The 15,611-nt window shown below is 37.5% G+C and overlaps 1 protein-coding gene across 3 annotated transcripts in view; it reads left to right on the top strand.

Annotated features, from left to right (window-relative positions):
- Nucleotides 1–15,611, top strand: part of LOC148952769 (uncharacterized) — a 166,746-nt gene that overhangs the window by 71,449 nt on the left and 79,686 nt on the right. For 2 of the 3 annotated variants that reach the window (XM_089087417.1, XM_089087415.1), the window contains one exon: nt 1,891–2,003. The gene's annotated coding sequence lies outside the window, so the exon portion shown is untranslated. Of the gene's footprint in view, nt 1–932; nt 1,159–1,890; nt 2,004–15,611 lie in introns of those variants that run through there. The other variant, XM_089087416.1, reaches the window with a different exon arrangement.

Genomic DNA, 15,611 nt, shown 5'->3' with positions numbered 1-15,611 from the left:
CTCCAGGGGAAGTCTTGTCTCCTGAGTCAACCACTGTTGCTCCAAAGACATTTCTAAGGAGTCCCTATATATTAAGTCAATCAATTCAAATCTTTTTGCCAGTGTTAATAATTCATCTTTGTCGTCTGTTGTTTTAGTTTGTTCATGAACTTTCCTTCCAATTGAAGGGAGTATACCACTTTTAAAAATACTAATAGTTATGTCATCTGTCCTTATACCAGGAGCATTTTTTGCATACTTTAGTGCCTTTCTACTAATTCGGGAGTAAAATTGATTTACCAACTCAGATGGCCTTTGTTTCTCGGATAGGAGCTCTTGCAGTTTTTGTGCGGCTGGTTTTTAATGTAAAAAGGCTTCTTTTAGAAGTCTTTCTAAATGGTCTAAATCTTTTATTTTGGGAATGTCTAAGCTCACTATGAATCTTTGGATGTCTCCCCATGCATAGCGAATAGCTTCGTTATTCATAGCGATGTCATTTTTTTCTAAACTCCTACGTCTTTGTTTAAGGGTCGTAATCCACGAATGGATTTCATTCTGATATGCTAGTAACGAGATGGGAGGGGCCTGTTCTAATAATATATTTTGAAGCCTACTTGTGACGCTGGTATCTCTATATTGCCCTTCTAGAACGTTTATTTTAGACTCTGCTTGTTGTAGTGCAATTTCTAACTCTTTGATTTTTTTTTCATTTGAGATCATGATTACTATATCATTATAAACTCTTAATGTGGGAAACGTTTGGAACCTTTAAATTGTTTTATATGATATCTCCGCTATAGAATGTATTGACATAAATTTAGGAGGGAATTTATGGAAAGTATGGTGACAACGGGCAATCCCCAAAATGTATGGCACCCAACCGTTAAGGAGGGCAATTTATTTACACTGATTTTTTTCTTTCCTGGAATTTCCTGGTACTTCCACCACCAGCAAAATGAGCAAGAGGGGGCGATACAACCCCTGTGAGGCCTTCGATCCTTATGCTTACGCAAAATCCTACCCTCTAGCTGCCGTGCTGCCTACGCAAGCTCCCGCCCATCGAACTGCCGTGCTGCCTACGCAAGCTCCCACCCATCGAGCCGCAGCCCCATCTGATAGTGCTGGCTAATCTTCCCAATGCCATGATCAGCCCTCAGTCAAGCTAATATTGATTTAAATGTAAGGCTTGTTATTTTTACAACTAATTCTTACTATTGGAGAGCCTAATCCTAGGGCATTCATTTCATCTTTTCAACCTAATAAAAGGCCTTTTTCGCTAATTTTTTTGAACTTAATAAAGCCATTTCCACTAATTTTTAGTTTACTGTCGGAGAAACCCCTCCTAGGACATGTTAAAGTATTGCAGGGCTATATCGATAATTGTTCATGTGATTACAACCTATTAAACCCCCTTTTTCGCTAATTTTGTAGTTTTCTATTGGAGCCCTGTCAATAGTTTTGAAGACCCCCCGGCTCCAAAGAAATAGCTAAAAAGAGGACAGCTTTTTAAACCTAATAAAAGCCGTTTCTCCTTAATTTTTTTTCAGCCTAATAAGGGCATTTTTTCGCCAATTATTTAGTTTACTATCGGAGAAGGGGGAGAACCCTCCTCCTCCTAAGACATTAAAAGTATTGCAGGGCTGTTTCACTCATTTTTTTTTCTGGAAACTATTAAGAATATTGATAATATTGCCTCAAAAAGGTTTTTCAGCTTTATATCTGCTTCAAAGGCTCTTATTCGTTAGAATATTGAAGGTCCATGGTTATATGCTATTACACTTCAAAATAAACAGATAAAACTAGTACTCTTGCCCTCTAAGAAGGTTATTTGAAGGACCTTGTGTTGAAAATTTTTCACAGTAACTAGAATTCCTTTTACTGCTAAAAAGAGTAATAATGTTCTTTTTTCAGGCCAAATTCGTGCTGAATGACTTCCTAGGTACAGTACCAGAGGACGCCGCTTACGAAATACCGGCATGGATCGATGATATACTCGAAGCCTACCAAGAAGATATTCCCCCTCGGTGAGTTTTTCAAGACATAAAAAAAACAAAAAACATTGCAATAGCTGAAATATAAGCTTTAAGATTCTTAACTACTATTGGGGGGAGATTCAAGCTTTCAATACATTCAAAGGGGGAGGCCTGTTACATTTTTACCTACTAGTTTGGCCCAAAGGGGACTTTGCAGAGCCATTTCATATATAGCCAGTAGTATGGGTCTATGACTTCGAGGGGTCAAATTGCCCTTCTATGGTTATTATGTACTAGTGAGGTCCTTCAAGCCCATTCATAGCTATTCTCTTCTATTTTAATTGGGTGAGGTGTTCCTGTGCGCTAATATGCTCTTATTATTTGGCTAGGTTCACATACTGGCTCCAGGGGCGCAAATTGAGAATGTATTGTCGCCACTATCACAATTTCATGTTTATTTAAGTGTGCCTCCACAGGAAAGTGAACGCTAGAGGTGTTCAAGTGCGGGGGAGAGCCCAATTAGTGTGGAGTCCTCTGACCATGACTTTGACTCCTTTTTTTGGGGTCTCGGCCTTAATTTGGGTTTTATAGGTTATATGTTAAAGCAATTATCACCTAGCGAGGTCAAGAGAGTTCCCACCCCTCAGAGTGAGAGAGATACGGGAGAACCAATTGGTGACGGCTCACCCCCTGTTTTAACTGGCCTGTATTTAGCTATTACTATTTTGCGCAATATTCATGTTTTAGGGCTGAGTTTGGAGACCCATTTAATAATCTTACAAGTGATAGTATCTATACAGATTCAATTGACTTTGTCAACTCCTATGTCAACAAGATTGGGACCCCTCTTGAAAACCATATTCGGGAGGCGCGAGGTAGGGATAGCATTAAAGCACCGATCACGCTTAAAATAATATTATTAAATGCAAGTACGGGTAATTTGCGCCTGTATCTCCTACAAACGAGGATGCAAAGGAATACCCTGACTTGCATAATCATGAGGATGCTTTTTTCGGAATGGGTGGGGGAAATTTTTAATAGGATGGAGGGGAACAGTGATAAGGGGAGTGGATTTGCAGTTTTGTTGATTAAAAAATTAGAAATTAACATTAAAAAAATATAAAAAAGAATTTGTTTTAAGGGGTGGGAAGGGGAAGGCTGATTTAAAAAGTATAATGCAGATTGGAAGGATTGTTAAGGAATACAACACTTTCGTTTCGATACGGGCTTAGATTATTTCAAATATTCCTTGTCGTGGGTCATAAATCCTTGCAAAATAAACCTAGTAAGATATATTTGGGCGGTTTAGCAGTTATTGGGGGCGAGGAGGGGGCCGAGTTTCCTAAAGTTGACTTTAATTGTTTAAAGGGGCATTATCCTGTAACACTCAAAGGAATTGATATTTTCTAGAGGGCAAACGAACATTTAAAGATTGGGCTACAGTGTTGAAGTATGATAAAGAGTATGAAGAGGGGGAACTTAAAGCTAAAAAGGGTGTTCTATATTCCGAAAGTACCCCGTCCATTGAATCGGCAAAGCACTGGGTAAAGCCTTTCTACGAGTCTGAAAAAGATCCTGATTCAATTGGATATGCCTTTCCCATTCCACATATTTGTTGGCTTTTAAGCAAGGGAAAAGTGAGGAAAGGTACCTGCTATAATTTTCCAAAGCATTTCTCTAGATTTCGTTGTGAATTAAAATTGAAAAATCACTTGAAACACTACAAATGTCGTGTACACCAATCCGTGGTGACGGTTTCAGGTGAAAATGCCATCTTGCAGTTCAAAAATTTTCAGAACACGCTCTTGCAGAGCGACAAGGTGACCATAGACATCGAAGCTGCACTCACGGATGTGTACAATCCATCAAATTCGAATCGTGTTAAAGAAAAAGAAGCCATTGCGGTCTCTTTTGCCCATGCGCGAAAAAACTCTAGTAATACCATGCAATTGGTAGAAGTTGTTGAGATATTGGGTGGGGAAGATTGTTTAGGCACAGCTATGGTTGCACTTATTCAAAAAGCTAATAAGGCAATTTCACGCCTCCGCAACGCACATTATCCAACGACTCTACCATCAGAAGACGAGTAGGCTATTAAAAATAGGAATATATGCTGGGTTTGTAAAAAAAATTGTTTAGAGTAGTGGGGATACGAAAGTCCGTGGCCATGACCATTTGGGTGATTCAATTCAATTTGGGGGGGGTCAACTTTTGGAGGTTTGCGCCTAAATCAGGTAATGTAAATGTTAAGCAGCAATAATTTTCACCGGTTTTCATGCAAAATTCCAACTACGATTTGAAATTGATATTACCAGCGTTGACACGTTTGTAGAAAGGTGAAGTTGTAGACGACACACGGGTAGATAGTTCTTATTCTTATAACACCATACCCGAATTATCTGAAAAAATGCTAGTTTTAGAACTTAAATGTAAAACAATTGAAGATAATTATACGTGCTTTAATGAAATCCGTTTCTTAGATTCCTATATCTCTTTCTCTCAATCCTTAAGTAAATTGATTCAAGTACAAAAAAGCGTTGATTTTAATAGTTTTCCCCTCCTGAAACAGTACTTTCCAGATGATGAGATGCATGATCTATTGACGCGTAAGGGAATATACCCGTTTGAGTACTACAGCTACGCCTCAAAGCTATGTAAGGAAAAATTAACACCCATCAAAGAGTTTTATGATTCACTTCGCGATCGTCAATGCACCACTGCTTATTATGAATTTGCTAAGAGGGTTTGGGCTAAAGGATGGTATAAAAATTGATGGGATTATTGTAAAATGTACCCGGCAAGTGATATATTGAAGTTTTTTGGATATTGTCTGTAAAAACACGGATAGAATTTACAAGGAATTTGGGTTGGATATATGGTGTTATTTTTCAACTCCTCGTCTGCTGATAGATTCAATTCTAGAAATTTGTGATACAAAAATAGGTCTGATAACCGACGTGGATTAGCACTTATTTGTAGAGAGGTCCATGCGGGAAGGGTATATTTTTCAGGGGGATAGTATCCTTGACACTGACCCGACTGGAAACGCACCGGTGAAAAGTCAAATACAATTTTCTTGGGCATGAAATCCCTTTGTCCGTCGACAGTGTCCCACTTTTATTTGCCGTGTAGGAATTACCAGTGGCTTGACAATCCTTCTGCTCCAACTTTCTCCAACATTCAAACTGCTGAGGAAAATGGATTACAAGGACAGTTTTTTTAAATTGATCGTGAACTACCTTTGGAACTTCATTACTTGGTAAAACACTTTGTTTTCCCGTGCATACATAGAACGGTGCATAGGGACTCTTTGAGTCCCTATAATTTATCTTTGGTGGAGGATGGGGATATGCACTGGACACCTTCAAAACAAAAGATTATTGCCGACCTTGACTCGAAACGTAATATTTTTTTACATCCTGTTCTTTTGCGGTAGATGCAGGCCAACGGTATCAAGATCACAAAGCTTCTTAGAGCCCTCCATCTCGATCAAAAGCCATATATGAAGAGGTTTGTCGACACTTTTGTCAAGAAACGGTCTGAAGCAAAAACAAAGTTAGAAAAAGAGATCTTTAAACTCATTTTGAATTCGGCCTTTGGTAAAATGTAGGAGTATGTGCGCAATAGGAGTCTTTGTGACGTTGTGACCGACCCAAATGAATGTGCCCGAATCATTGCAGATCCGAACTTCACATCGTTCACGATGATAGACTCTAATATGGTCCTTTTACACTGTAAAAAAATGTTGTCTTAAATAAAAACATTGCCGCTGAAAGTGCCATTTTAGAAATTTCAAAGAAACTCATGTTGGAGCTTTATTACAACGTGTATAAGCTCCAATGACCAGGGAAGGGCAAGTTCAAGTACTGGTATAAAGACTCACTATTGTTGAAAGTTAAAACTGATAATCTGTTAAATGGTTTGGAAAATGGTAAGCAAATTAGTTCAAGAATGGATTACACCAACTGGGATGTGTCAATTAATCTAGAGCTAGTGAAGCACTTGGCCCAAATCAGTTGTTAAAGTTAAAATCCGAGACGGGGAGCGACTTGATATCTCACGGTAAATTTCCTAATCCGAAGGTATATATGAGCACACGCTAAATGAGGTTACCTAACAAATTTGCAAGGGGGTGCCTTCACACTATGTAAATTAAAGTTTAAGCATGAGTTTTAATAGGAGCTTTATAGAAAATAATTAAGCTCTTAGAGAGAGTTTCGTGGCCATTCTCCCTTTAAAGTATAAAAACTATACAGTTCGAGTAGAAAATAATGCCATGTCCACCATATCGGACAAAGTCTATGTACGCGCGGTGGGTGTTAGGGTATTACCAAACAGTCATTACCTTAATTCAGATCGAGTTGATTGTGTAGATTGTAGAAAACAACTCGATCTGGAGAAAGTCTTATAGTTGGTGGGGGGTGTTTATTTCGTCTCCAGATCAGCAGTGTGTAATTCTTTATGTTTTGTATTTGAATATTTTATATTTATATATTCTAAATTTATTTATATATTTATTTTTTTGTTCGCAAAGCGGTAATTTTAAAGTAGTCTATGTTTTACCATAGCTAACCGGGCCCCCGTAGCCGCAGCACCTTCCAGCCACTGGCCCGCCGTTTCCTCCAGAGGAGCGTCTGAGCCCTACCAGTGAAGGGCCTATTTAATGTTCAAGTGTCTATTTTTGTGTTCCACTGCCATTTTTATTATGTTCAAGTGTTGATTCTTATGCCGTTTTAAAAATTAGTAGTGCATTTAATTATGAAGTTAAGAAAACATGCATTCTATTTCTTTTGAGCATTTATTCAACAGATTGAGGTTAAGTTCAGTTCGTTGTATTTTCAAATTGGAGGAGTATGTATCAATTTAAAACACCATTCACATCATTTCTTTGCAGACCATCAATGTCTAGCAAAATAAAACATCATTAAAGTAGATAATTCAAAATCATGATAATTTTTTTTCAGAAAATCTGAAAAATATCTATTATTGCTATAATGTATGACAAGAAGCCTAACACCGAACACCTACCTTGAATAGTAAATAAGGTCATTAGTCAGCATCATGACGCTGAAGAAGCTACATGAAAACAGATATTTTTTGCCGTCCTAGCAGATCCAAAACCAGGGCTTAGAAAAGCTATACTCAAATATGGTATTTACAATTAATTCAATAATCTCCTTTCTGAGCTTTGTTTAAATTTAACGGAAGGTAATTTTCAACTGTCATAAGTTGTTAGACAACAGAATAAGCAATATTGTTCAATAGTAAGTACCGTAGCCATGAAAAAGAAAGGAAAGAGTAAAAGAATACGGCTTGTTCAAGCAGGTGGTAGTTTTTTTTCATTGTTACTTTTGATAATCACCGGACTTCTAAAAACTATTCTCTAGAAATGGCTAAACCCTATAAATTGACACCTATTGAACTTGTTCTTTCACCAAAAAAGCACTCAATTTATATACAAGGATTAATAAATAAATTTTACAACACAGATTTTTTAACAAGATAATCTTGATAAATTCATTAACAATGAAAAATGGCCAATGATGAAAAACTAATGTTGCTTCAAAATTCCCTTCGACGCGTCAACAAACATAAACCTTACGGTGAAAGACCAGTTAAATTAAAATGTCATTGATCAACCTTCTGAAAGTACTGAAAGCTTTAAAACTTTGAAAGCACCAAAAAAGAAAAAGAAAATTTATTAACAAGTGTTGTAGACATGTTGCCCCCATCCTATCATTAGCAAAGTAAAAGACTCTTGACTTATCTCACTGAAAATGAACAAATTGACGAGAAAAAAAATAAAATTCTAGTCCGAGGCAAACCCTATAATTTAAATGATTTGTTATCAGATTTGATTGCAAATCGTAAAGAACTTGAATTCTTTGATAGTCATTTATATAAACTTTAAAATTCGTGAAATTTTTACCAAAAGTCTTATTGAGAATAAACATGTTTTAAAACGATTTCGGGACTTTGAAGAAATATCACGAGATATATCATTGGAGAGCACACAAAGTGGGCCTGGTAGTTATATTCAACAAACGCGTCTTTCCACCACATTTAGTGCACAAAAGGGAAGCGGACGAATCACACAATGGTTACGTTCAAAATGGATCACGTTTGAAAGGGGTTTATGAAATGGTTGGCGTAGTGGGAAGTTTAAGTTCTCCCATTACACTTGCTCAAGTCTCCAGATTTGAAAAGAAGATAGAAAACGTGTATTTACCGAAAGAACCCATTTACACTTTTCATTGAGATCATAGGACTAGAGGTTGTGACTATAAAAAAACCAAAGCCTTTTCCACCTTGCATATATTACAAGCAGATCTTTTGACTCTAGACGAGATTTAAAGACGTTATTATAAACCGTACCAGTATATTTTACTAGCAATAAGTGATTTAGTCGCTATACATATGCAGTTCCATTGCAATCAAAGAGAGGCGAGGAATTTGCTAAAGCCCTTGAAAGTATTCTTGAACAGGATTCTTATAAAAAAAAATTCAAATAGCTCGCCGAAATGAATCTGTTAATCCATATGTAAAAAGAATTTTGCTGAAATATAATACACTACTCTATCATACTCATAGTCCGGTCAACCGGCGTTGGCTGAACGTTTAATACCAACTACTAGACATTTAATTTCAAGACATTGTGCATTGAAGGATTTTGCTGCTTTTATTTAAGTTTTAGATAAAATCATGATGATTTATAATCACCGTATTCATCGATCCTTGTCCAGTGTTAGTCCTCTTGAAATTCATCGTATTAAAAAAAAACACTTAATATTTTTTGTAAACAATATTGTAATGAAAAGGTTGGGAAGAAAAAATTAATGTTGGTGGTACTTTTTGAATCAACTGAACAAGAAATATTTTTGAAAAGGGGAACTACTTGTGGTCCACTTAACTATTTAAAGTGTCAAAAGTCTTCAAAACTAAACCTGTAATGTATCGTCTTCGTTATATTTAAGATGATGAGATTCTTGGTGGTTTTTTATGATTATGAGTTGCAAAAAGTTGGAAATAGTGAGATGTATCAAATTGAAAAGGTTTTGAAGACTCGAGCTCGTAAGGGCAAGCGATAGTTGCTTGTCTGCTGGCTAGGATACAACTCTGATATTGCATTGCCACTGAACACGTTCATATTGTCTAATGATTTTTATTTGACATTCATATCCAACGTTTCTGACCCCTTCTGCGACGATTTGAACAAAACGAGTGAGTTTTGGACAAAACTTTCTCCCGCTATCAAATTTGAGGGAAGATATGAAGTTGCTCTTGTTAATTTTATTCTTAAAATACATATGGTATCCTAAGAAAGGATCGTAGATATAATTTAAAAATTAGATCACATAATTGGCCAATCGTTAGTGATCATCAGATAGAAAATATAAATTCATATTAATATCCCTTCATCAGATTACCGTACAAAGAGTTTGGTAGTATGAATAATTTGTGTTGTGCTATCAATAGAAGAATTTCCGCCAGTAAGTAATGGAGCCTTTCAATTCAACTATTCAGTGGAAGAGGACTATATCTATTTTAGTTCCCCCTTTGACACTGAAAATGTTATTCTCAATGATAATTCTTAGTTTTAAACATAATAAAAGCAATGGTAGAAGTGCTGGAAGCACCAGTGGCAGGGATTGTGTCATTTTTGCTGATTACCCACCCGCCTTCTGCTCAGACAGTTGTATATTTCTATACGCATCCTTTGTTGAGACATCGAGACTTGGTAATAGTAATGTTCCCTCCTACGTAATCTTGAACGAAAAATCTCTAGTGAACAAATTCATTACTACAATATAAAGCACCTTCAATAAAATCCAGTCAACACTTCGTATTTGGAGCTCTGTTTGTTGATACTCTTGGACCACGACAATTGGGTCATGGAATGGACTATTACAGGTGTCGTTCTTCAGTATCCGGTTACGGTCACGGGAATTAGTTTGCTAAGCTGTTTCGCTTTGCACTACCCCTGACTAAAAACATATATTGCTCCGCTTGCCACGGATTTTGTGCCCTCTACACTGCAGGATTGGGGCTCTGGGAAAGATTTTAAAGAAAGTTTTTCACAAAATCTCAAGTCTAGTGTACGATCCCTTGACGAGTGATTGAAATCACGACAAAGTGGAAAAGGTTTGAAAGGATCATGAAAGACCTCATTACTCATCCGTCTCAAGTCAGCCCGGAAGCGTAAAGCATCAAACAAGAAAGTGAAAATTGTTAGATCGAAAAAGAATTTATGTTCCTAGAAATGGCATATCTACCCCACAAGGAGTCTGATCCCACATTCGACTCATCTTTAAATCTTCTTAGTGTAAAAAATGTAGATGTCAGTATGAAACATGGTAATTATAAACTATTTTACACGCAACAGCCTTTCTCTGAAAACGCCCATTTTCAAATTTATTCCAGTGAAGATTAATTCACAGATTTAACTTCAACATTTATAAATGTACGTGTCATTGTTAGAAAATCTAAAAATAAGAAAGCAAGTGCATCCGATGAAAATTTTATACTATACAATTTATTTAGACAAATAAGTGTCTACATAAATGGCATGTTGGTGAGCACTAGCAACAATCTTTTAAATTATGCAGGCTACTTACAATTCATGTTGACGAAACCAATGCCTTATAAGGTATTAGGAGGTATGGCTCTTGGATATGAATATAAAACGGACACTGATGCTACCAATATACTTAGAGATGCGACAACTAAAAATTTACACTTCGTTGGTAAACTAAATCATGAGATATTTAATACACCTCAATGGTTGCCTCCCAATGGTAATATTGATATAAAGCTACAATTCGCGTCATCAATTTTATTTGGCGAAAAGAAGTTGGTACTGCTCTCGATGTAACAGTCTCTCTCACCTCGGCAATACTTAATGTACGAAAACAAATGAGTTCGGTTGCCTTGGCAATTGAAAAATTAAGAGCCTCTGGAAATAATATCAAATTGCTCGTTCCTCAAACAATCACGAATCAATGCCATATTGCTACGGGTACCCGTACCTACACCGATTTATGATTAATCAAAGGTGAAAGTCCTTCAAAACATACTTTGGCTTTTGTAAAAATTGCTTGTGCCGTTGGATCATGGGTAGATTCTCAACATAAATTTGAACTGTTTGGACGTCCATCTATCCTATGTAAAGTAAATGGAATTCCACTCTACAATTTATCTTTTGATAAATCCTACATGACCTTATATGAATTGACAAGGTAAACCCTAAATCGAGAGTCACAATTATATGAAAATGGTATACCCGAAGAAATATTTGCGAAAATTTATGGTATCATTGTTTCGACTTTGTCTGGTATACAAAATATATCTATTGCATGGACGGTTACTGTACGCTTAGAGTGTACCTTGTCTGAAGCGTTGACGGAAAGTATTGCATTAATCTCACAAATCAATTTGAAACTTATTGGAAAATTATTCTGTTCCTAGGATTAGGATTTCTGTTCCTAGAAATGGCATATCTACCACATAAAGAATATGATCCCACAGTCACCTCATCTTTAAATCTTTTCAATGCAGAAAATATAGATGTCAGTGTGAAACATGGTTACTATGAACAATTCTACCCGCAACAGCCTTTCTCTGAAAATGTCAATTTCCAAATTTATTCCAGTGAAGATTAATTCACAGATTTAACTTCAACATTTATAAATGTACGTGTCATTGTTAGAAAATCTAAAAATAAGAAAGCAAGTGCATCCGATGAAAATTTTATACTATACAATTTATTTAGACAAATAAGTGTCTACATAAATGGCATGTTGGTGAGCACTAGCAACAATCTTTCAAATTATGCAGGCTACTTACAATTCATGTTGACGAAACCAATGCCTTATAAGGTATTAGGAGGTATGGCTATTGGATATGAATATAAAACGGACACTGATGCTACTATATACTTAGAGATGCGACAACTAAAAATTTACACTTCGTTGGTAAACTAAATCATGAGATATTTAATACACCTCAATGGTTGCCTCCCAATGGTAATATTGATATAAAGCTACAATTCGCGTCATCAATTTTATTTGGCGAAAAGAAGTTGGTACTGCTCTCGATATAACAGTCTCTCTCACCTCGGCAATACTTAATGTACGAAAACAAATGAGTTCTGTTGCCTTGGCAATTGAAAAATTAAGAACCTCTGGAAATAGTATCAAATTGCTCGTTCCTCAAACAATCACGAAGCAACGGCATATTGCTACGGGTACCCGTACCTACACCGATTTATGATTAATCAAAGGTGAAAGTCCTTCAAAACATACTTTGGCTTTTGTAAAAATTGCTTGTGCCGTTGGATCATGGGTAGATTCTCCACATAAATTTGAACTGTTTGAACTTCCATCTTGTAAAGTAAATGGAGTTTCACTGTACAATTTATCTTTTGACACATCCTACATGACCTTATATGAATTGGCAATGTAATCCCTAGATCGAGATTCACAATTATATGAAAATGGTATACCCGAAGAAATATTTGCGAAAATTTATGGTATCATTGTTTCGACTTTGTCTGGTATACAAAATATATCTATTGCATGGACGGTTACTGTACGCTTAGAGTGTACCTTGTCTGAAGCGTTGACGGAAAGTATTGCATTAATCTCACAAATCAATTTGAAACTTATTGGAAAATTATCCCTGATAACAGGGTTCTATCAGACTTGGCACCATGAACACGAATCAATGTATTCAATTTGGATCCTTAAATGTCCAAAAACAAATCCTATTGCATATCTTCGTATTTCCTCGAACATATTCAACGCGTTAACAATACCATTATCATTGTTAAAAATTGCCCATCAACTTGGAAGACGGGGCATTGTCTATACATCTTTTAAACAAGAAAAAGTATTGAATTTTCGATCCTCTTCACCTACCTTATACGTTCTACGCAGCTCACACTAAAAATTCTCTTGAGCAAAGTACATAATCTATTATTCAAAATCGGATGCGGGTACAAGATTTATCAACCGAAAGCTGTGGTTTTCATGCATTATTATATTTAGTTTTTCCATTTCGTGTACATACTTATTGTAAATTCCTCAACATTTATGGTGGAAAGCCTCGATTAAATGACTTTCTAGTTGAAAATACTCTTTCCTACCTCTATAATATAGATTTTGGTACCTTAAGGATGAAATGCTTGAAAAATGTATGTAAATTTGTTTATTAAAATGAAATATGTAAAAAAAACACTGTGTCCTTTTATATTTCTTCTTCTACGTATAGGTAATCATCAAAAATGATAAGTGGCAGCAGCACGTCATGATGTAACTTATCTTCATCTTGGCATGCAGATTCAGGTTCGCATTTTTCACAACAAAGTGTTACTTCATTTTTATTAAATCTCTTTATAATATCTACAGTAATGCTCGAATTTATATTATAAAGTCGAAGTTTTTCAGTTAACTTATCTAAAGCAATGTCATATACAAAATTTTCATATGAAGAATCACTTCCCGCAACTGCCAAATAAAAGTCTGTAGATGTATAATCATAGTAGCCCATATGTTCAGAGCGATTACGTAAAAAACAGGCTCTTTTTTTATTCCAGCAATTGAAGCGTAGACCAGGTTCTTCTTCCCAAGAAAATTTAAAACCACGACAATACCAGTCTCTTAAAAGTAAACTGAACTCATTTTTAGGGTTTTTTGCAGTCCTACCAGGATAAGGATCTCCCCATTGATCACATTTATCATAGTGATAATTGGTGCATATGAAACCTCTAGTATGAGAGTCAGAAATCTCTTCAATATAAGAATTATAGTCTTATCCTCAATGCAATTTACATGGATTGCATAATCTACACTTTTCATTATAGTCATCAGCAAAGATACAACTCTCACAGCATGAGCAGCAGCATAATGTATACAAGCATAATGGACTTGACTTTGACTTACTTTGACTTATGTCTCCTGCCGGGCGCTGCTCGGCGTAGAGAGTGACGTCTGCCTCCTCCATCCACTTCGGTCCATGGCGAGCGTTTGCGCTTCACTCAATCTGATGTTTGTCATCACCAAGAACTCGGACAGGCTGTCAGACCATCGTTTCTTCGGTCGACCGCGAGGTCGCTTCCGACCGGCTTTGACAGGGTTGAAGTCATGGATCGTTTTCGCAGGTATGTGTGGAGGCATTCGAATTAGGTGTCCGAACCATCGTAGTGTTCGCTCGGCTGCTTGGGTCGGAAACCGAGACTGCTTGGTGAGCTGCAGCAGCTTCTCATTGCTGACAAAGTCGAACCATCGTAGACCTTCGATCCTCCTTAGGCTCTTCGACTGAAAGACATCAAGTGCCTTGAGGGTTGCGGCTGAAGCTTGCCACGTCTCAGCTCCATAGACCATCACAGAACTGACGAGGGCTTTGAAAATCCGCAGCTTCGTTGTGCGACTGATGTTTGGTTTTCGCCAGAGGTAACGGTTCAGTCTGCCCATGGCAGAAGACGCTTCGGATATTCTCGCTTGTAGTTCAGAAAGAAGTGAGCCATCTGAAGAAATTATGGAGCCCAGGTAGGTGAACCTTTGGACAACTTCGATTCTAGTGGTGCTATCCAGGCTAACTGAAGGATTGGCAGCAGGAGAGGATGGATCAATGGCCATAATTTTCGTTTTAGTCCAATTTTTCTGCAGTCTTACTTTTGCAGCCTCTTCTCGTAGGATTCGAAGCACTTCCAGCAACTACTCCATGGAGTCCACCGGAATGGCTAAGTCATCGGCAAAATCAGCATATGTAATGACATGATCTCCAAACTTGAGTCCGAAGCTGAGACGTGAAGTATTCCTTGTCATAACGTAGTCTATGATGACATTGAAGAGCTCTGGGGCCACTGCACATCCTTGACGCACTCCTGTCGTGATTTGGAAGAACGGGCTGCGGCGGCCGTTCACTTGAACACAGCTCTCCGTCCTATGGTGTAGAGCTTTGAAGAGTCTGCAGTATTTCTCGGGGAGGCCTGTCGATTCTAGAATCCGCCAAAGAGCTTCTCGGTCCACTGAGTTGAACGCAGCACGGAAGTCGACGAAGGTAAAAAAAGCTTTTTGTCGGAACTCCGTGGCTTTTTCTATGATTTGTCGGATCGTAAAAATCGGGCTCGATGGTTGAACGGTCCGACATGAAACCAGCTTGCTCCGGTCACTGGATTTTACGAATGATATTTCGACATCGATCAAGCAGGACCATTGAGAAAATTTTTCCCGGGACAGACAGTAGGGTTATTCCACGGTAGTTCAAGCAGTCGCTTCTAGAACCTTTCCTCTTCCATAAAGGGATAATTACACCCGTCCGCCAATCTTCGGGAATTATCTCGGTTTGCCAGATTGTAGAGAACAAGGTGTGGAGAAACAGGAGCATAACAGGACCTGCATATATTAGCAGCTCCGCACTCAGGCCACAGATACCGGCAGCTTTATTGTTCTTGAGCCTTTTTACTGCATTTCCAATTTCTGATGGGCTGAAAAGCTCGTCTGGAGGAGCATCTGTTTCGTATCTTGGACTGCCAGGTTGGCTGGGACTATCAGTAGGAGGCATAGACGGGCTAGTGTTGTTCAGGAGTGAGCAGAAGTGGCCCTTCCACCGCTCGAGACAAGAACCCTCATCAGAGAGAAGTGTCCCATCCCTGGATAG

The sequence above is a fragment of the Artemia sp. Qi Xiang Cuo genome, chromosome 4 (assembly GCF_049724085.1).
Source record: "Artemia sp. Qi Xiang Cuo chromosome 4, ASM4972408v1, whole genome shotgun sequence".
NCBI classification, from domain to species: Eukaryota; Metazoa; Arthropoda; class Branchiopoda; order Anostraca; family Artemiidae; genus Artemia; species Artemia sp. Qi Xiang Cuo.
Note: the sequence above shows the minus strand (reverse complement) of the source record. Positions and strands in the feature narration are given on the sequence as shown.